Source organism: Cryptomeria japonica, chromosome 5, assembly GCF_030272615.1.
Source record: "Cryptomeria japonica chromosome 5, Sugi_1.0, whole genome shotgun sequence".
Taxonomy (NCBI): domain Eukaryota; kingdom Viridiplantae; phylum Streptophyta; class Pinopsida; order Cupressales; family Cupressaceae; genus Cryptomeria; species Cryptomeria japonica.
Window position 1 is genome coordinate 754,902,602 of NC_081409.1, and position 12,216 is coordinate 754,914,817.

Consider the following 12,216-nt stretch of genomic DNA (forward strand, 5'->3'; position numbering starts at 1 on the left):
TAATAAGATTGGTCATTTTGCATCTAAATGTCCTAAACGGAATGCAAGGTTTGAAGAAAGAGCTAAGAAATGATTTAAGCCTAACCAGAACAGATATAGATTCAAGAAAAGTAAACAATACTACATAGCGGATAAGGAAGGAGTAACTGATGACTCTGGAGATGAACCGAAACCATCTCTCAAAAATGAAGAAAAGGCCTTGGCAGCAAAAGTTAAAGATAAGGATGAATGGGTAATTGGTAGTGGATGCTCACATCATATGACTGGAGATAAAGGGAAAGTTATGTCCTTGCAAGAATACAATGGTGGTCAAGTCAGATTTGGAGATGGCAAAGCATGTATGATTAGAGGTAAAGGTATTATTTCTTTGGATGACAAGCATAACACTGATAATGTATATTATGTAGAAGGTTTAAAGCATAATCTTTTGAGTTTTGGTCAATTGGTGGACAAGGGTTTCCAACTTTAGTTTAAAGATAGAAAATGCAAAATCATTAACAAGACTGGTTTGGAGATTGCAACCGGTATTCAGACTGGAGGTAATATCTTTCACTTGAACACTGGTAATAAGACATGTTTGATTGTTCATATTGATGAGAGTTGGTTATGGCATAAGAGGTTGTGTCATGTTAATTTTGATTGTATTGTTAAGATCATTTCAACCAAGGCAGTTATAAATATACCTAAGATTATGAAGCCTCATAATCTAGTATGTAAGGAATGTCAATTGGGAAAGAAAGTTAGAAGTTCTTTTAAGAGTATACATGATAAATCTAATGATGTACTTGATTTGATTCACATTGACTTGTGTGGTCCAGCAAGGACTAGAAGCTTTTAAGGTGATAGGTATTTCCTGTTGATTATTGATGACTATTCTAGGATGATGTGGGTGACTTTTCTTAAGAAGAAGTTTTAAGATTTTGAGAAATTCAAGATCTTTAGAGGAAAGATTGAAACAGAAACTAGATTAAAAATCAAATGTCTAAGATCCAATCATGGCGATGAGTTCACTTTTCATGAATTTAACAGTTATTGTGAGACAAATGGAATCAAGAGACAATTATCTGCACCTAGGACTCCTCAGCAAAATGGAGTGGTGGAAAGAAAGAACAAAACCATTTTGGATGCAGCAAGATCTATGAAGATGGAATCCAAATTGCCTCATATCTACTGGAGAGAAGCAGTGAGTGCAACAGTCTACACATTCAACAGAGTTCACATCAAAGGTGAAATTGGTAAGACCCCTTATGAATTATGGTTTGGACATACACCTACTATTAAATATTTTGGAATTTTTGGAAGTAAATGATATATCAAAAGAGATGATTCAATTGGAAAGTTTGATCCTAGATGTGATGAAGGGATATTTCTTGGTTATTCAATTGAAAGAAAAGCATATAGATGTTATAACAAAATATTGAAGAAAATTGTGGAGAGTGATAATGTGAAAGTGGATGAGTAGTACAAAAATCATTCTATATCATATGATAGGGAACCAGTAGTGGAAATGACCATAACTAAACCGGAAATGCCTCAACTGGTACAGGAAACTGAGATAGTTACACTGGCACAATCAAAAAATTCAACTGTGACTGATGATCAGAGAAATGAACCTAAAGTTCAGAAGACACCAAGGTATGTGAGATTAAATCATTCTAAGGATCAAATCATTGGAGATAGGAACAAGGGACTTATGAAAAGAAGAAGACTAGCAAATGAAGAGGTGTGTCTTATTTCTCAAGTTGAACCGGCATCTGTTATTGAAGCTTGTAAGGGTGAACATTGGTTAAACGATATGGAAGATGAATTAGATGATATAGAAAACAATGAAACTTGGACTAAATGGGTTTTTAGGAATAAACTAAATGAGGATGGTCAATTTCTAAGAAACAAGGCTAGATTGGTTTGTAAAGGATATTCTCAAATGGAAGGAATTGATTATGGTGAGACATTTGCACCTGTAGATAGAATTGAAGTTGTTAGACTCTTTCTTGCCTATGCAACTTATAAGAACTATAAGGTTTATCAAATGGATGTTAAATGTGCATTTTTGAATGGTGAACTTGAAGAAGAAGTATACATTGAGCAACCTGATGGATTTTCACTGATAGATGATAAAGATATGATTTGCAGATTGAAGAAAGCTTTACATGGATTGAAACAGGCTCCTAGAGCTTGGTATGCAAGGTTGAATAAATATCCTTTGAAGCTTGGTTTTACTAAAGGCAATGCTGATAGTAATTTATATTATAAGATCACTGATAATGATATTCTGATTATTGAAGTATTTGTTGATGATATCATTTTTGGAGGAGAAGATAAATTATGCATGGAATTTGCTAACAATATGAAGAATAAATTTGAAATGTCCATGATTGGTGAGATGAAATTGTATTTAGATTTGTAGATTACTCAAACTGACAAAGGCATTTTTATCTGTCAAACTAAGTATCTAAGGGAATTGTTGAAGAACTTTGGTATGGATAATTACAAACTGGTAAGTACTCCTATGGTGACAAGTGAGAAATTATCTATCAAGGATACTTTTACACCGGTAAATCCAACAAGGTATAAGTCTATGATTGGTGGTTTGTTATATTTAACTCAGACTAGACCAGATATTATGAATGTAGTAAGTATTGTTTCAAGATATCAAAGTAATCCTAAAGAAAATCATGAATGTACAGTAAAGAGGATATTCAAGTATTTGCAAGGAACAATAGAATATGGTTTATGGTATTCTAAAAATGATGATTTCACTTTATTTGCATATGCTAACTCAGATTTGGCAAGAGATATTGATGACAGAAAGATCACTTATGGTGGAGCTTTCTTTCTTAGAAAGAAACTGGTTTCATGGATCAGCAAAAAATAGTCAAATGTGCATTTCTTTATCTACTGCAGAAGCTGAGTATGTTGCAGCAGCAACTAATTGCACTCAATTCTTGTGGATGAAGCAAATGTTGAAGGATATCAGAGTAAATTGTAGTGAACCGATAGTTATCTATTGTGATAACTCTATAGCTATTGACATGTCTAAGAATCTGGTATTTCACTTTAAGACTAAGCATATATCAATAAAGTATAACTCTTTTAAGGACAAGGTAGAAGGAAAGGAAGTCAAATTGGTTTATGTGAACCCTAAAGAATAGATTGCAGATATATTCACTAAACTGCTGTCTAAGGAATCATTTGAGTATTTGAGAAACAAGTTAGGGGTTTTTGTCCCTCCAATAGAGACTTGATTGATGTTGTTTGTCATCATTCTGACATGCATTATCACAGATATTATTCATTTTGACACTGATGAGTGGTGCTACTACTCAGGGGGAGTAGTCAAATTTGAGATATAGAGGTTTATATTCTTGCTTTGATATTTTTGTTAGATTTCTAGCATTGATGATAAAGGGGGAGATATATTGATATGAAAAATGAGAAAAGAAGTTGTATACATTAGGGGGAGAGTTATTGATATTTAGGAGATTGTTGGTTGTCTTCCATAGGGGGAGACTTGTTTGGCATTTTTTTGTTACTTAGATGTTTTTCACATCTAGTGTTGCCATCAATGCCAAGTGGGAAGATTGTTGGCATTATTGGATGAATTGATTATTTGTTGCATTGATGTTTTGTCATTGGTGTCAACACTAGTTGTTATGTTGGTTACCGATAGATAGGTTTTGGTTTTTGGTAGAAGATCTAGTGTTACCAGCAGAAGAGACTATCTGTTGGACACTTCCAGCATGTTTGGATCTATGGAATGTGATTGGTTACATGTGGTACGTTCTACTCAAGCATGTCTTGTTCAGATGGTATTGACTTGGTAATCGGATGCTATCATACACTCTGGCAAACCCTTACCAACACTAGTATAACGCTTTACCGATAGAGCTCACTAAGGAATCTTGACAAGATGTACAATTTGTGTTGGTGCAGCGTCTACATGGATTTTAGGATGTTGAAGATGTTCTTTGATCATGCTTCAACTACTTGAAAACATTGCTTTGGCATGGTGGACCCAGAATAAGTCTAGTGCTTATCTAGGTTATGGATCGGTATCATGTTAACATGTACTCTACACGTTACTAGGATGTTTTAGGATGTTTTATGGATTTTTTATTGTTGTTTTGGTCTTAAGCCGACATGGCATATCATTGTAATATGGATTTATGTAATGATCTTATTGTAATATCTTTCAAGTGGTCGACCTAATTGGTTTAGGCCTTAGGGTTTGTATAAAATGATGTAAGATCTCATTGTAGATCATGGTATGGGAATGGAATACGTGTTCGTGGTCTTGAAATGCAATATCATATTCGAAGGAGATTTGGTCAATCATAGGTGATCGAAATGGGATTAAGGAAGAGGTCAAAGACCTCTGGTATTGAGCTTAACTGAGACTATAATTAGACATGGTCGATGTTATTTTTGGCAGTTCACTCTATTGGATTGTTGTCCATTTATCTTGAGATGGTTGTAGCCTCTCTGTAGTCAGTGGCACTCTTTTGTAATGAGTAGTATGCTCTAGACAATGTGCCTTCCTGCATGTGCAGGCCCCTCATTGTAACAAATACTTTCTGTAGAAGTATCATCTGACTGTGCGTAGGCTTCCCACCGTGGTTTTTCCCTCTCCAGGTTTTCCACGTACAAATCATGGTGTTATGTGGTATGGTTGCTTTGCATTGATTATCTATTTAATTATTAAGTTGTATTGTTTATTGGTATCTATTCCTACCAGCATCTATATGTGCTTTACCAGTACTTGATCTGTTTAAAGGTTATTAAGTGGATTAAATGTTATAATCTACTAAGAAACTGATTCACTCCCCTCCCCTCTTAGTTGTTCACTGGTTATCCTAACATTTTCATCTTTCATTCCTCAATTGGTTCTAAAAACTTATTGAGCTCTAACAAGGCTACCAAAACCTTGTCAAAAATTGTCAAAGGTTAGGAGAATCATTACACTTTTGACACCCCAATTTAAACATATCTTTCTTTAAGAGTTTCAAAAGTAGTGTTAAGCTCCAATAAGGTCATTGGAACCTTGTCTACAAACTCAGACACACATCAAATTGATAAAATTTAGAAGGCTAGAAAAAGTTAATTATCTTTTGAGAAGGTTGTGAGAACCTTGTTACGGGTAGAGAAACTTTTACAACCTTATAAACTTATTAACACGCAAATGCTTAAGATCTTTTCATTTTAAATGGAGAAGTTACAAAACCTTTTTAAGTTAAGCAACAAGGTTATGACAATCTTGTCAACTTGTTATAGAGGTTTTGAAACCTTCATGAAAGGGTGAAAAATAATTTAAGACTTAGTCAATTTTTGGGTCTTTTAGTTAGATAATTGAAAAGAGTGAAAGAAGAAAACAAAACAAGGAAAAAAATGAATGTTGGGTCTTTTAGTTATAAGTATTGGACCAAAAAAATAAAAATGCAAACATGTTGGATTTAAAAACTAAAAGAAAATGTAACAAAATGATGTGCCAACAAAAATCTCCACAATTTGTTGATGAGTTTATTTCACTTATATGATGACAAACCTAGCCTTGTGGGTGAGATTTTATTCTAAGAAATGAAGTAGAAGTTTATAAACCCAACATAAATAATGACATTAGTTTTAAATTAAATAAAAAGAATAATGTTTTCAATAAACAAAGAGCATAACAGGGTAAAAGTACAAAGTTGTGTCACACTTTTATAAAGGAAATGGTCAATGCTGATTCAAATTTTTAAATTAAATCAATAGAAAGTGAAATATATGTTTTGAATTTTGAAATGATGTAAACTAATAAAAATTATATTATTATGTCTATTTTATGTTTGTAATTTAATAAAAAATTAAAAAATAATTTGAATATAGTTTTTAGTAAAGTAAACACTATAATTTAGTTGCTGAAAAAATGTTGAAATTGAAGTTACACAAGCCATCATATTTTTTTCAAATTTTTTTATAAATTTTAGTATTTTTCCTTGAAAAGATAATCAACCTTTTATTTTAGAGCTGATGACCTACTTTCAATAAAAAAATAAATATAAAATATAAAAAACTAACTAAAATATTAAAAGATATATATTTTAAAAAATTCACTTATAGATCTATAAAAGGGTATTTTTACATTTCAAAACAAAAATTATGTATAAGAGTAGGAGTTGTTGAAACATCGAGTTTTAATTTTTTTGTAATTAGACCAAAAGTAGTATAAAATATACATTTAGTAGACACTTCCAATTGGAAAAGTTGTGGCCCATATATAATTAATTTTTAGTTAGAATTATTTAAATTCACTTGTGCTAATAAGTTAGCCTAAACGTGACATAGTTTTGTGCTTTTACCCAACAATGTTCTATGAGCATTATATAGGAAATACAAAGACCAATCATGATTGAACAATGCAAGCATAGAAAAATAAATCAAGAAAAGAATTAAAAAATACAACTTATTAGCACAAGATGAATTTAGACATGTATATAAGAAACCAAAATTTAATAAATGACATGGATTCAAATGAAAATATCAAAACATTTCATAAAAAAAATCTTAAATAAAAATCTAAAATAGACCAAGGTTTCAAATATATACATAAACAAGATTTTCAAAACCTAAATAAAAGCAAGGAAGGGACCTTTGGGATGAATTTTATATTATTTTTTTTAAGTAGTTTATATATGTGTCTGTATGATATATCATGTTCTTAGATGTATTATATTAAAAAATGCCAAACATAAGTAATCAATTAATAAACAAGTAGAGGATCATCGTATATGTAAAATGATAATGAAATATTCATTTAGTCTAGACAAATTTAGGGGTTTTTTACAAAGATCATGGTTTTGTATTATCAAAGATCAATATTATAGAATCAAGATTCTTAAAAAGAGGTTCTTTGATTTTGTCAACAAGAAATTAGAGTGTGTTGTGAAAGTAAAAAGATGACTTTTTTATTAGTGTTTTTTCTAGGACTTTGCACAAGACTTGTGTTTTTATCTAGGTCTTATTTGTGTCTCTCACTAAGTTTCTCTATGTCTACACGATTATTTGGATTCACAATATTTAAGAATGTCATTAAAGAATTGTTAGATCATTAGAGGATAAATTCCCCAATACTTAAATCTTCAATCATGTAAATCCTCTTAAGATAGTTAGAGACCAATTTGAAAGATTTATAGATTTAATGCTTCTTAAATGATTTAGAGCAAGAAGAGATATTCAAGTATAATAAAGTGTCTAAAATGAATGTTATTAACCTTTAAATATAGAAATAAAAATAAAAAATAGACTAAGGCTTCAAATAGATGCATAAACAAGATCTTGTGAACCTAAATAAAAGCTAGGATGTTACAAGGAAGGGGCATTTGGAAAGTATATATATATATATATATATATAATGATTCTAAAAGTATTAAAATATGATATAGGTTCTTTTGAATCAAAAGTAAAGACATCATGTAACATACAATGGATAAGACATATCATGTTCTTAGGTGTGTTATATTAAAAAATTACAAACATAAGTAATCAATTGATAAAAATGTAGAGGACCTTTGTAAATTTAAAATGATAATGAAATATTCATTTATTCTAAACAAATTTAAGGGTTATTATAAAATATCAATAACATAGAATCAAGATTTTTAAAAAGAGGTTTTTTTAATTTTGTCAACAAGAAGTTAGAGTGTTGTGAAAGTAAAAAATGACCTTTCTATTAATGTTTTTTCTAGGACTTTGCACAAGACTTGTGTGTCTATCTAGGTCTTATTTTTGTCTATCACAAAATTTATACATGTCTACACGATTATTTGGATTCACAATATTTAAGAATGTCATTAAAGAATTGTTAGATCACTAGAAGATAAGTTCTCCAATACCTAAATCTTCAACTATGTAAATTCTCTTAAGATAGTTAGAGACCAATTTGAAATAATTATAGATTTAATGCTTCTTGAATGCTATAGAGCAAGAAAAGATATTCAAGTATAATAAAGTGTCTAAAATGAATGTTATTAACCTTTAGATATAGAAACACAACTATCAATTATATATATTAAAATAAATAAATAAAATCAACTATATTTATTTTAAATTTTAAGATTCTCATACCCACAAAAACAACTTCAAATAACAAAATAATAAAATCTATATATAAAATAATTTTTTAATGAATATATAATCGAAATAAATAAAGCTTAAAGAATAAACAGTCCAAATTTCACATGGGGTAGCACAGTCAGATGCCTCCCCAGAAGTACATTATTATAAGTCATTTGTAGATCCATAATAAAAAACTCTTTCTTTTTTTTAAAATCAAACTATTGATTAATATATAAATATATTAAACAATTGTTTAATTATTTTAGAATAAACACAAAACAACCTCAATGAAAATTGGGTTGCAGGTTTCAGCAGTATACTCTTATGTATAAGTAAAGTGGAGTGGTGCTTCGATTGGTGGGGGAGTGATGTTGTTAATCTCGAGACAATTTAAAAACCCTTAATAAATATTTCAATATTGCATCGATCGTGCTTGGAAATCGATATGTTCGCCACTTTTGAAGAGATCAAGTTGAAAGTCCAAAACAGGAAACAAAACCAGAAGACCGCAGTTCAAAGCAGAACTTCGATCCTATTTTTTTTCTCGGAAAGATAAAAAAGAAATCTATTTCTTAAAAATAGAGCTATTAGGGGATTTCTTGTTTCGAGGGTTGACTGCTATTAATCTAAATCTAGAATTTTTTATTATTCTTCTTTGGCTTAAGTTTTTGTTTTTTATTGCGAGCATAACTGATGCGGGAAGGCTTATCAGTCACGCAGGTTTACTTATCATCGAACATTTAAAAATATTAGATGGGCTGATGGCTCAATTACAAAAAAATTTCAAGATATAAAAATTGAACGAAATTTTCAATATTTAAATATATGAAGTCATTTCCTGAAAATGACCAGAAAACGAACCAAAATTAAAATTGGTGTTGATTTGCACATTCCATCATTACAAACATTATACCAAGCGCTTACATTGTTTACTTCGATTGGTGGGAAAGGGACGTTGATAATTCTCGACAGTTTTCTAAATTCTCCCGTGCGGGAAAATCGATCGGTTCGCCGCATGTATTATGAAATTATCTGTACGAATTAAAGCATCAAGTTGAGGCTCCAAGACAAAACATCGATACAATTTTTTTGTTTTTCTCGGAAAGGAAAAGTATTTCTTAGAAATCACAGCTCTTCGCCCACTTCTTATCGAGGGCAGATTGTTATTATTTATATATATCCATGATTTTGTATGTATTCTCTTTCGTTACAGTTTTGTTTTTATTGCAAGCATTTCTGATACGGAAATGCCTACTAATCTTGCAGGTTGTATCTTTGAACAGTAAAAAAAATTAGCTGGGCTGCTAGCTCAGCTGCAAAAGAAATTACTAGCACACACGATTGCTCAGAAGAAACCTTTTTTAATTCCCGTGCAAATGAGAATTCTGAGGACCAATTTGAACATCCATAAGTTGAATATTATCAGATTTTGGTGGAACAATTTAGAAAAGCTCGTGGCTCACAAAGGAGGGTTTTCAAGTTCAATACTCGGCATAGATTTTGGGTTTTCTGAAACTTGAGAGAACAGATATTTTTTAAGTTGACAATAGTTCTCAGAATTTGTTGATCTTGTTTTAATACAATCAGAATAGGTAACCCATTTTGGCTTTTTGGCTGACTTCTCCATAAAATGGGGATTCAATGGATCTTCTTTAGATTAAGTGACAATAACCCCATCAAAACTCTTATTCTGGAAGCAATCCAATTGCTCTTAAATTTGTTCTGCAATATTTCTAGCTGTAGTGTTGCTACTCGAGTGGAAATCTTGAGTCGCTACAAGCCAATCTCAATCATATAGCAATAGCATTAATTATACCCCTTTTTCTGAATATGGAAACTTTATTAAACCCAAAATTTCTTAAAATGTGGGTAACTGAATGGAGAAACTTCTGAGCTTAGCTACCGTGCATGATTTTGACACATTGAAACTTTTAAGCTTTTAATTTGTTCAGTGAGAGGTATAAATAGGCCTAAATAATTTTTTTGTTGTGTGGATTGGAGTTACTTGCAATAGATATGCACGTACTGCAAGTCCTTATACTTTAATCTGGATTAAGCTGCACAGTCTTTTATATATGAGGAGGTCAGTCAACAGACTTCCAAGAAAAGGAGAAGATAATTCTGTGACTGAAAGTTACATTGATACAAATATGGAAAAAAGCAAAAACAGATTGTATGCCAAATTTTATCTAGTACTACTACTTGGTCTTTTTCCTTTGAACAGAATGTATGTAAAGTTGGATGTAAAACCTGTTGACAGTGCAGTTTCAAATTCAATACCAAATCCATTGATATTTATATATAGTTTTGTTCATGGAATTAAAAAGTCGAAGAGTTTTCGTAGGAGTAAATGTGGGCTGAAAACTGGACAAGTAACCGTGGTACGTGACAAGTTCATGGTGATAAGGACATTATACTCGCTGCAAACAATTATCTTATGGTTGTTTTTTCGAGCATGGCTAATGGAAATCGTGTTTTGGAGGGTGGACCCTACGTTTACAATCAAGTAGGCTTATTTACTAAACCTTGACATTTGTGTTTCAACTTGGCTAAGGAGATCCCCTCCAAGGTACCTGTCTAGGTTCGTTTTCCACGGATTGGAATTTTGGAGCCACGATATTCTACAAACGATTTCTACTTTGCTTGAAAAATCCGTTGGAACTGCTCAACAAACCTTTGATAGAAAGGTAATTGCTTTTGTGCATATTTGTGTGGAGATTGATTTGAATAATTCCATTCCAAATTCACTTAAAATGTATTAGGGCTCTTTTTATTGGGTTCAATAGTTAGATTATGAATCTCTTCTATTTCCGCGTCGGGTTTGCCACAAGTATGGACATCTTCAATGATAATGACTTCAGTTAAATAAAGTTATCGGGGTTAATAATTCTCCTTTTACCCTAGCTCTGAAAGTGGACAAAGGAAAAGCCCATATGGCTGATGGTGGGTCAGATAAGGATGCTCTTATGCCTATTAAGCATTTGCATAAGGGGAGGTGACAAAAGAGGACTTTCAAGGATAGGCAAAATGATGAGGGCTTCAACCGTATTGAGGTGTTAGAGACTGGCCTTAGAAGAGGGGATTCTAGTTGATTTGACTTCTAGAGCTATTTCCATCAGAATGAATGTTGTGCAAGAGCAAGGAACTATTCTAGATAATCTATCTTTTGGCACGCAGGATCCCCAATTGCCTTCCAAGGGTCTTGATTTGTCTAATCCAAGGGATTTTATAGGAACAAATGATGATATTCTTTTGGCAGACTTGGTCAAGGAGGTGTTGGACTCTAGTAAATGCAAGGATTATTCTCAGGTTCTAGGCTTGCAACAACGATCCCTTAAGCAAGGCCCTTCTCATAATTCTTCTAAGGTTGGTCGAAAGAAGGATCAAGAGAAGAACAAATTAGCTAGAGAGACAATGGTGGAATCTGGGTTAGTGAAATCCATTAATGCTCATTTCACCCAATCTGTTCAATGATTATTCTCTTGGAATATAAGGGGGTTGAATAACATCCATCAACAAAATTTTATTCATGATTTAGTCACTTCTCATTCTCTAGATATTTTTTTGTATCCAAGAAAATAAATTTTCAGTGGATGGCACGTTTCAATACGCTCCTACTATTTGGTAGTTTGGTTAGTGTCAGTGTATTGGAGCCCTTAGTTGTTTTGGAGGCTTGGATCTTTTATGCGACCCAAGGAAGCTTGTCCCACTTTGGTGGATAGATTGTATAATTACTAATGTTCATTCTTGCATTAAGTCTAGATAGAAATGGGGGGTTAGTTAGGTTGGATAACTCTTTTGATCTTCTACATGAGAACATGGCCCTTCTTAATTTAATTGACTTAAAACCATCTAATGGGTTCTATTCTTCGAATAATAGACAATGTGGAGATGAAGATATTTCAAAGTGGTTAGATAGATTTTCTAGTTTCCTACTTTTGGGTTGAAGGGAGTTCTGATTTATAAAAAGCAAGATAGGATTGTAACATTACAAAGTATTACATAACTGCATAAAAGCACCACCTAGGGTGCATGAGGAGGGTATACCTATCAAAAAATAGGCCCAACAAATAGAGACTAGCCATAAAACACGAACATAACAAAACCAACAAACCACCAAAGGCA